At 41.2% G+C, this 9,895-nt stretch overlaps 1 pseudogene; it reads left to right on the top strand.

Moving 5' to 3' along the window:
* The first annotated feature begins 3,888 nt into the window (after positions 1–3,888).
* On the top strand, positions 3,889–9,653 carry LOC123333394 (annotated as a pseudogene).
* Positions 9,654–9,895: the final 242 nt, after the last annotated feature.

Here is a 9,895-nt window from a genome sequence, read left to right as displayed (position 1 = left end):
TACAAGTAGCATTCAGGGGAAAGAAGCTGTTTGATGCTCCTTCACACAGAACCCAGTAGGAACCCACCAGGGACCACTCTGCATTAACAATTTGCCTGACTGGCCCTCAGGGCAGAAACACAGATGGTGAGGATGTCAGATTTTGAGTCTGTAGCTGACTTAGCTTTTTAGCCGCTAGCCTGTAAATCCAAGGTCTATTGTTGAAGTGAAAACAGTGAAAAACTCTGGCTTCTTCATTGTATTGTAATTACAGCAACATCTCTGATACAAATTATGACTCATTTACTCTTCAAGGCAATTAGCATCTGGACAGCCACCAAGGAAACCCTTTCTAGGCTGCAGAGCAGTATCTCTTGGGGCCCTCAGAAAGCCGGAGCCTCCAGTTCATGAAGAAAGAGGCTTTGCTCAATGTAGGAATGTGGAGAGGGCTCCCCTCTTCATAGTTGTGGCATCTAACTGAAAATACTTGAGTTCTCTTGAGATGTTATTGGTGGATATAAAACTTTATTGTTATTTTTATTATTGTGTGTATTGCTATTCTCAGAGTTTCCCTGCAGAAACACCATGGCAGTTTAGTTTGCAGGGAAGTGCCTTATGAATTTATGTAAATTCTTTTCACTTAAATTTTTGCTTTCTTTTCTTTTCCATTTGCCTGTTGGAGGCAGCCAATGGAGGATTTCCTCTGACAGATTTATAGAATGTAGCATCTGAAGGAAAGCAATCAGTCACAAATTCTGTAGTAGCTTTGGGAGAATCAGAATTTTCTCTTTCATGGTGAATACTGGCTCAAATACTCCCAAGTTGTTTCCAGTATCAGTCACAACTCTTGCCAGTGACAGTTTACAGGTTTGAACTGGTTTAAGCCTAATGGAGAATGTACTGGTTATTGAAAACTCAAGATGCTCATTTTGCTTTGACTTGATTCAGAGGTCAAGTTTTTCTCTTGGTGACTCTGCCCTCTCCTGTGTTAGATTCATTTCCACCTCATACCCCTAGAAGCTCCAGGTTTATCCCATCACAAGGCCAAACCCATTAGAGGAGAGGAAATATTCTGACCCCCAAATTCCTGTCCTTTGTAAAATTCACCATATTGGATCAACTGAGGTCACTTGCCCACCCACCCTTATAAGAATCACTATGACCAGGAAGGGCTATGATCTCACTGGCTTACATACAAGGTAAGGGTGGAATCTTACACCCTGTGGGGGTGAAAGTCAGGGAGGATGGGTCACCGAAAACAAATCAGCAAACAAATGGTCCTAAGAAATCAGTGTTAGTGTAGAAAGAAAGGGAAATAGTTGCTGGAGAGGAAATTTTCAAATGCCCACTGTACCTCTTTACATTCTTTACAGTCTGAGGCACCTCTAAGTATAATCTGAAGACCCCAAGGATAATAGAGGCCATGAGGCTTTTGCCCTGAGGTATTGCCTTAATCTCTTCCTGCTGCTACTGCTTCTAAGTCTCTCAGTCGTGTCTGACTCTGTGCGACCCCATAGACGGCAGCCCACCAGGCTCCCCCATCCCTGGGATTCTCTAGGCAAGAACACTGGAGTGGGTTGCCATTTCCTTCTCCAATGCATGAAAGTGAAAAGTGAAAGTGAAGTCGCTCAGTCGTGTCTGACTCTTAGCGACCCCATGGACTGCAGCCTACCAGGCTCCTCCGTCCATGGGATTTTCCAGGCATGAGTACTGGAGTGGGGTGCCATTGCCTTCTCTGTAATCTCTTCCAGCTAACCCCAAAGACAGATTCTTTTAAACACAGACATGCACGGAGAGCCATAACCCTGTTGTGAGGGTGTGAGAGCGATAAACTAGCATGTAATCAGCAGGTTTGTTCTGAAAGAAATTTCCCGATTGCTTGCAAATCTTCCCAGAGCATATGAAAATGAGTTCAATAGTTTTTTTTTTTTTTTTCTGAAGGAATTTTGGAGTGTAGAGTTATGCAATCTAAAATTTTTACACTGGCTTCTGGAAATAACTAACAAGAACTCTCATTGACTAAAAGCCTAATCTGTGCCAGGCTTGGTGCTAGATGCTTGGTCAATTATTTCTCACAACAGATCAGCCCACTGGGGAAGATAGTGTCATCTCCTTTACAATCAAGATGAAGAAACTGCAGGTCAGGGACCATAAGTGATTTTCTGGGCCTGGCAAGGATTTAAACCCCACCCTGTTCAGCCTCAGAGTTCCAGAGATTAACCATCAAGCTACATTCTCTGTAAGATTATACATGCTGAGAGAATCCATCTGCCTTTCATCAGAAAACAACCTGGATGAGGAATTGTCTTTCTGTAGTGTTAGGATGCATTTTTTTCACCTTTTGCAGTAGTAAAGAGAGAATAGCACCAACATTTCTGGAACATCAACTGGATTAGAACCACCAGGAGTAAAGGGAAAAATGCAGGATAGTCTATTTGAAAATGAGTTTTGAGTGATTTTCAAGGCCTCTTATTAGATCCAGTTTGTGCACCAAGTTGTACATAACAGCAGTCAGTGCCAATGAGAGTTAGAGGTCAGCATTGGCAAGCATCACCCGGCTCCCCACCTGCCTTGCAGCAACTCCCAAGCTCTAATGAAGTGATGCATCAACAGGCTGCCCTGAGTCACTCCTGAAGTCTGTCCACACCAGCCTCTGCCACCCCCGCCCCACAGAGACCACATTTACTAAGATCACCGAAGATCCTCCAACTCCTAAAGCTACTCAGAAGTTCTTGGTGCCTCTTTCTGATCTCTAAGGTGCCTGATCTGATGGACCACTTCTTGAAGCTCAGGGTGGGGAGATCCCTGGAGGAGGGCATGGCAACCCACTCCAGGATTCTTGTCTGAAGAATCCCATGGGCAGAGGAGCCTGCTGTGTCACAGTCCACAGGGTCGCAAAGAGTTGTACACGACTGAAGTGACTTAGCATGTATGCAGCATCCTTTACAGCAAGCAATAGCATTGCTGCGGGGCTGTCTTCTCTTTTAGGACATTTCTAAGATAATTCTCACAATTGGTAGAAGCTCCTAAGGGTTCCAACTGAGGTTGATGACTGTGTTAATGACAAAGCAGGACCCTGAACGATCCCACTTGTCCCAGTGTGTTCACTATGCAGGAATTCCTTGGGATATGTTCAATGGAAAATCTTTAGAATTTTGTAAATGACTTGATTCTGCATAAAGATTGTTCAAAAAGAGTGCTTGACACACATACCTCTTTACACACATATCTATTTATAACCATTTGCCCAACTATAAATGTGCTATAGAACTATGCTTATAGTTTGAAATTTGGTATATAGATTCTTGGGCTACCCTGGTGGCTCAGTGGTAAAGAACCTGCCTGCCAATGCAGGAGATGTGGGTTTGATCCCTGGGTTGAGAAGATCCCCTAGAGAAGGAAATGACACCCACTCCAGTATTCTTGCCTGGAGAATTCCATGGACAGAGGAGCCTGGTGGGCTACAGTCCATGGCGTTGCAAAGTCAGACACAACTTAGTAACTGCACACGTTGTACAGAGTTTTGCCATCAATTTAAGGCAAGCACAATATATCTTCCCTTACTTTTGCTCTGAAAATCTACCAGTGTCCCAGTTGTTTGATTGTGATGAAATGACCGTGTTTATCTCAGTTATACATTGAATCACCTTGGTACTCTAATACTCACTTCTTTTGCTTTGATTTAAATCTTAGTTAAATCTTGGTTTGCCCCCTTCTCCTGTCTTCCATATGACAGTATCAGCATCCAGTCAGGAAAACAAAAAATTATACCAATTCTTTAAATAGAGAGACTTTGATAAAGAATTAAACAGGTATTAGAGGACTGAAAATATACAACGGGGAATACCAAAGTATCACAGAAGTCTTGCTTACAGGAAGTAGCTAAGAGAACAAAGGGGAGAGGTTGGAATGATTGAGAACTTAGAAGCTTCCAGAAGGGGAGTGAAGACCAAGGCCACTGAGGAGGGCAGTGGCCAGTTGAGGCAGGTACCTCTGAGGGAGTTCTGAGAGGGTAGAAGAAACTCTGGGGATGGAACTAGCAGCTATTGCTAGGATAAATGCCATAAACTAGACACAGAAATGAAAAACAAAACAAGAAAGAAAAATTGCTTCTCCCTTTCCTTCTAGTCTCCTTCTTCTGCCCCCATGAGCCACACCTTAAAGACTTCAGCTGGCAAAGGTGAAATATGGTTTTCCAGATCTGAGCAAAGCAAAGCACAGATAGATTGGAACAACAAATAAGAACTTAATAAATACATGCCTCTGACAGCCCATTACCCATTCCCTCTTACTGTAATCTCTGAACTTTTCTCCAAGAAGCATCATTTGTTCAGAATTTTCATTCTCTAAAACCTGTCAAGTCATTATTCCTAACCCATAACAAAATCCCAAATACACATTTCTTTCATGACATCTTTCTTGACCAGAGGAAAAAGGAAGGTTGTCCTTGAGCATTGTCCTGCATGCACTGCTCTTTAGCGTTACCTACCACCGTTTACAGTGATGCAATCCTTACTTTACAGCTGTGTTTCCTTTGTGGTGAAGTGTATATGTATATTTGTTATTGTCAGAATGATTGAATACAGGCTTGCCTTGATTTACTGCACTTCATTGTGCTTCACAGCTATTGCAGTTTTTGTTGTTGTTTTGTTTGTTTTGCTTTGTATTGTTTTTACCAACTTGAAGGTTTTTGACAACCCTGCATCAAGCAAGTTTATAAAGTTTATTGGTGCCATTTTCCCACAGCATTTGCTCACTTTGTGTCTCTGTGTCACATTTTGGTAATTCTCACAATATTTTAGACTTTTTCATTGTCATTATTTTTGTTATGATCCCTGGTGGGTGGCTCAAACAGTAAAGAGTGTGCCTGCAATGCAGGAGACCCGAGTTCGACCCCTGGGATGGGAAGATCCTCTGGAGAAGGAAATGGCAACCCACTCCAGTATTCTTGCCTGGAAAATTCCATGGACAGAGGAGCCTGGGGGGCTATGGTCCCTGGGATTGCAAAGAGTCAGACACGACTGAGTGACTTCACTTTAACTTTTCTGTGATCAGTGGTTTCTGATGTCACTACTATAATTGCTTTAGGGTGCCACAAACTGTACCCATATAACATGGCAAACTTAATTAATAAATGTGTGTGTTCTGACTACTCCACTGAATGGCTGTCCCCTGTCTCTCTCCCTCTTCTCAGGCCTCCTTATTTCCTTAGACACAACAATACTGGTATTAGGCCAATTAATAATCCTGTAATGGCCTCTAAGTGAAAGGAAGAGTCACATGTCTCTCTTTAGGAAAGGAAGAATTACTCTTTAAATCAAAAGATATAAATGATTATTAAACTTAGTGAGGAAGGCATGTCAAAACCTGAGATAGGTTGAAAGCTTAGGCCTCTGTACCAGTTACCCAAGTTATGAATGTGAAGGAAAAATTCTTGGAGGAAATTAAAAGTGTTATTCCAGTGAAAACATGAATGATAACAAAGTGAAACAGCCTTACTGTTGATATGGAGGAAATTTTAATGGTCAAGATAGAAGATCAAACCAGTCACAACATTCCCTTTAGCCAAAGCCTAACCTAGAGCAAGACCTAACTTTTGGGACTTCCCTGGTGGTTCAGTGGTTAAGTCTGCCTTGTAATGCAAAAGATGTGGGTTCAGTTCCTGGTCAGGGAACTAGAATCCCACATGCCATGGGGCAACTGAGCCCCCCATGCCACAACTGCTGAGCCCACAAGCTCCAGAGCCTGGGCAACCCTAGCAGAGAGCCTCTGTGCCACAACTAGAGAGTGTGTGCTGCAGTGAAAGATCCTGCATGACACAACTAAGACCTGACACAGCCAAACATGTAAATAAATAAATAGGTGTTTTTTTTTTTTTTTTTTTAAAGACCTAACTTTCTTCATTTCTGTGAAGGCTGAGAAGAAAAGTTTGAAGCCAGCAGAGGTTGGTTCATGATGTTTAAGGAAAAAATCATCTGCACATCATAAAAATGCAAAGTGAAGTAGCAAGTGCTGATACAGAAGTGGTAGCAAGTTACATAGAAGATCTAGCTAAGATAATTAATGAAAGTAGCTACACTAAACAACAGATTTTCTTTTTTTTTTTTTTAACCTGTGGCAGATTCATTTTCATATTTGGCAAAACTAATATAATTTTGTAAAGTTTAAAAATAAAATAAAATTAAAAAAAAAAGGAAAAAAATTTTTAAAAAATAAAAACAATTAATACAAATAATATAAATAATAAATTTGATATTAAAAACATAAACAACAGATTTTCAACGTAGATGAAAGAGTCTTATATTGGAAGAAAATGCCAGGACTTTCATAGCTAGAGAGGAAAAGTCAGTGCCTAGCTTCAAAGCTTCAAAGGACAGGCTGACTCTGTTAGGGACTAATGCAGATGGTGACTTTAAGTTGAGTCCAGTGTTAATTTACTATTCTGAAAATCCTAGGGACCTTAAAAATATGCTAAATTGACTCTATCTGTGCTCTATAAATGGAACAGCAAAGCCTGGATGACAGCACATCTGTTTACAACATGTTTTACTGAATATTTTAAGCCCTTTGTTAAGACCTATTGATCAGAAAAAAGATTTCTTTCAAAATATAACTGCTCATTGACAATGCACCTGGTCACCTAAGAACTCTGATGAAGATGCATAATGAAATGAATGTTGTTTTTATACCTGATAACACAGTATCCATTTTATAGCCCATGGATCAAGGAGTAATTTCAACTTTCAAGTTTTACTATTGAAGAAATACATTTCATAAGGCTATAGCCACCATAGATAGTGATTCCTCTGATGGATCTGGGCAAAGTAAATAAAAAATCCTCTGGAAGGGATTCACCATTATAGATGCCATTAAGAATTCTTGTGATTCATGGAAGAAGGAGGAGGTTATAGTTATTAATAACAAATATTAAATATCAACATTAACAGGAGTTTGTAAGGTATTGATTCCAGGCCTTATGGATGATTTTGAAGGGTTCAATACTTTGGTGCAGATGTAATGAGAATAGCAAGAAAACTAGAATTAGAAGTGGAGCCTGGTGATGTGATTGGATTTCTGCAATCTTGTGATAAAACTTAATGGATGAAGCATTGCTTCTTATGGATGATCAATGAAAATGGTTTCTTGAGATGCAAGCTATTCCTGGCGAAGATGTTGTGAAGATTGTCGAAATGACAACAAAAGATATTCAACATATTACATAAACTTAGTTGATAAAACAGTGGCAGCATTTGAAAATATTGACTCCAATTTTAAAAGAAGTCCTGCTGTGGATAAAATATTATCAAACAGCACTGAATGCTGCAGAGAAATCGTCATGAAAGGAAGAGTTCATCTATGCATCAAGCTTCAGTCTTGTTTTATTTTAAGACACTGCCACAGCCATCCCAAACTTCAGCAAGCCACCCTTGATCAGTCAGCAGCCATTAATATTGAGGCAAGACCCTCTACCAGCAAAAAAGATTACAACTCACTGAAGGGTCAGATGATGGCTAGAGTTTTTTGGCAATAAAGTACTCTTCAATAAAAGCATGTACATTGGTTTTTAGACATAATGCTATTGCAAACGTAATGGACTAAAAGGATAGTGTAAATATAACTTCATATGTTCTAGGAAACCAAAAAAATTGTGTGACTCATTTTATTTATTGTGATATTTTGATATTCACTCTATTATGGTGGTCTGGAATAGAATCCAAAATATCTCTGAAGTGTGCTTATAGTCACCTCTCAGCTATGTGCGAGCTGCTTAATTATCTTTACGAAAGCACTAATGTTTCACTAAATTTCACCCAAATGATGAAATTAGGTCTGATCCTAAACATTTTGAGTCATTTATGGTTTAGAATAGCCTCTTTCAAATAAATATTCAATCCAAATCAAGTGTTGTTATAATTAGCCACTGTCCCATTTAAAACATCAATTTGCTGGTTTTTGTCCTTTTTCTCAAAGTTTTTCCTTTCTCCCCTCTGGGATCTTGGGCTTGCCTGTGCACTTCCATTGCAGGAAGTGCTCCTGCAGGTGAGGATATGAGTGGAAAGGAAATTGATCAGCTGGGGTGGAGTCAAATTTCTCAGCAGGGCTCAGCTGTTGGTTTCTTGCTGGTCTGATCTCAGATGCTGGTGATGCCTGCTGTTCTGACAGGTGCTCTCTTAACCCGGATGATACCTGCTGGTGCTTTCTCATTGAACATGTTGGATGGCCATCAGTTGTTTGACTGAAGTGTACATGATGTGTACACATACATGATTGTACACTCTAGCTGGAAAGTGTCAGGGCATCACTGGATAGTGCCACTTCTCTTTCCTCAATCTTGGAGAGCAGTCTCCAGGGATCCCACCACTCTTCTTCTTCCAACAGTGGAAGTCTCTGGAACATAGCTAGCTGGCTTCTGCTGCTTTGTCACCCTGTGCCAGTCTCAGGCATTTTATTTTGGGTTCATTTCTCATCCTTCTCCTGCTGCCCTCTGTTATCACAAGGGGCCGAACATCTAGGCTATATTGCCCAGGCTCCTAGGTCAGCAAATGGGAGTGTTGACAGGGGACTGAAGGTTGTTTGTGGCATCACTGGCCACCCTGGGTTGTCCTCTGTGACTCCAAAACCATTGGAAGGATGCTCCATGGTCCCCAGACCCTGCACACCAAGAACACCACATCGATCCTTTGTCTCTCCATCCTAGAGCTAGTTTTCATGTCTATTTTCCTAATTTCTAATTTGTCTGTTTGACTTTTGACTCCTTCGTCACCTTAATTTCTTTTGTAATAAGTACTCAAGTGCCTTGTTTTTCTTTATGTATAGGCCCAGCCTGGTCTGGATCAATGGGAATGTTAGGAACACCTCCACACCCAACTTGACTCTATGGAAAATGCATGGGTGATCTTTGCCAATTCTCACTATGCTGCTGTGCCAGGGCAGGTTGGCAGATCCTGTCACCCAGGAAACCTCAGATGAGTAACTGGCTCCAGCTCTAATACTTTGAAAATCACCTAAATTCATGGGAGAAATGTCCAGGAATTGCAGTTTCCCATGCCACCACAAGGTTTGCTGGGGGGAAGGTCAAGATGCAAGAAGCTTCACTGTGTCCTCTCCTTTCCTGGGTGCTTTTATTTTCCAGGTGGAACAGCCACCAGCTCAGTTCTACCTAGGTCATACCTTGATGGGGATTAGGTGGATATGACTCTCAGACCTCTGTCTGCAGTAACTCCTATAAATTCTGCTTGACCAGTGAATGAGGGGCTAACAGGCTGGTCAGATAACCTGAGGAAGCAAGAAGGAGCCTCAAAGAATATTTTATGCCTTATGCTATACATGTACCTATGTAAGACCTGCCCAGAACCTAAAGTATTAATGTATTCCTAGAAAGCTATCATACTGATGTGTTGGATTAAGTTAATGAATACTGAACGAAATCTTATAGGGGCAGAAAAACATCACAAAAGGAAAACTTTCAGTCTTACAGGAATATGAATCTCAGAAAAAAGAGAGAAAGATCTTTTCCTCAATGATACTGTATTCCTAGGTATTTCTAATACCATCTGGTAGAAGTTAACCGGAGAAGGCAATGGCACCCCACTCCAGTACTCTTGCTTGGAAAATCCCATGGACGGAGGAGCCTGTTAGGCTGCAATCCATGGGGTCGCTAAGAGTCAGACACGACTGAGCAACTTCACTTTCACTTTTCACTTTCATGCATTGGAGAAGGAAATGGCAGCCCACTCCAGTGTTCTTGCCTGGAGAATCCCAGGGATGGGGGAGCCTGGTGGGCTGCCGTCTATGGGGTCACACAGAGTTGGAAACAACTGAAGTGACTTAGCATAGAAGTTAACCTCCTTTCCCAGTGACCTGCACCCCCATCATGCTAACATATGCTTCCCTGAGACAAAACTCTACTCAAAAA

Source organism: Bubalus bubalis, chromosome 4, assembly GCF_019923935.1.
Source record: "Bubalus bubalis isolate 160015118507 breed Murrah chromosome 4, NDDB_SH_1, whole genome shotgun sequence".
Classification (NCBI taxonomy): domain Eukaryota; kingdom Metazoa; phylum Chordata; class Mammalia; order Artiodactyla; family Bovidae; genus Bubalus; species Bubalus bubalis.
The sequence above is the reverse complement of the archived record's forward strand: the minus strand, read 5'-3'. Positions and strand labels throughout refer to the sequence as shown.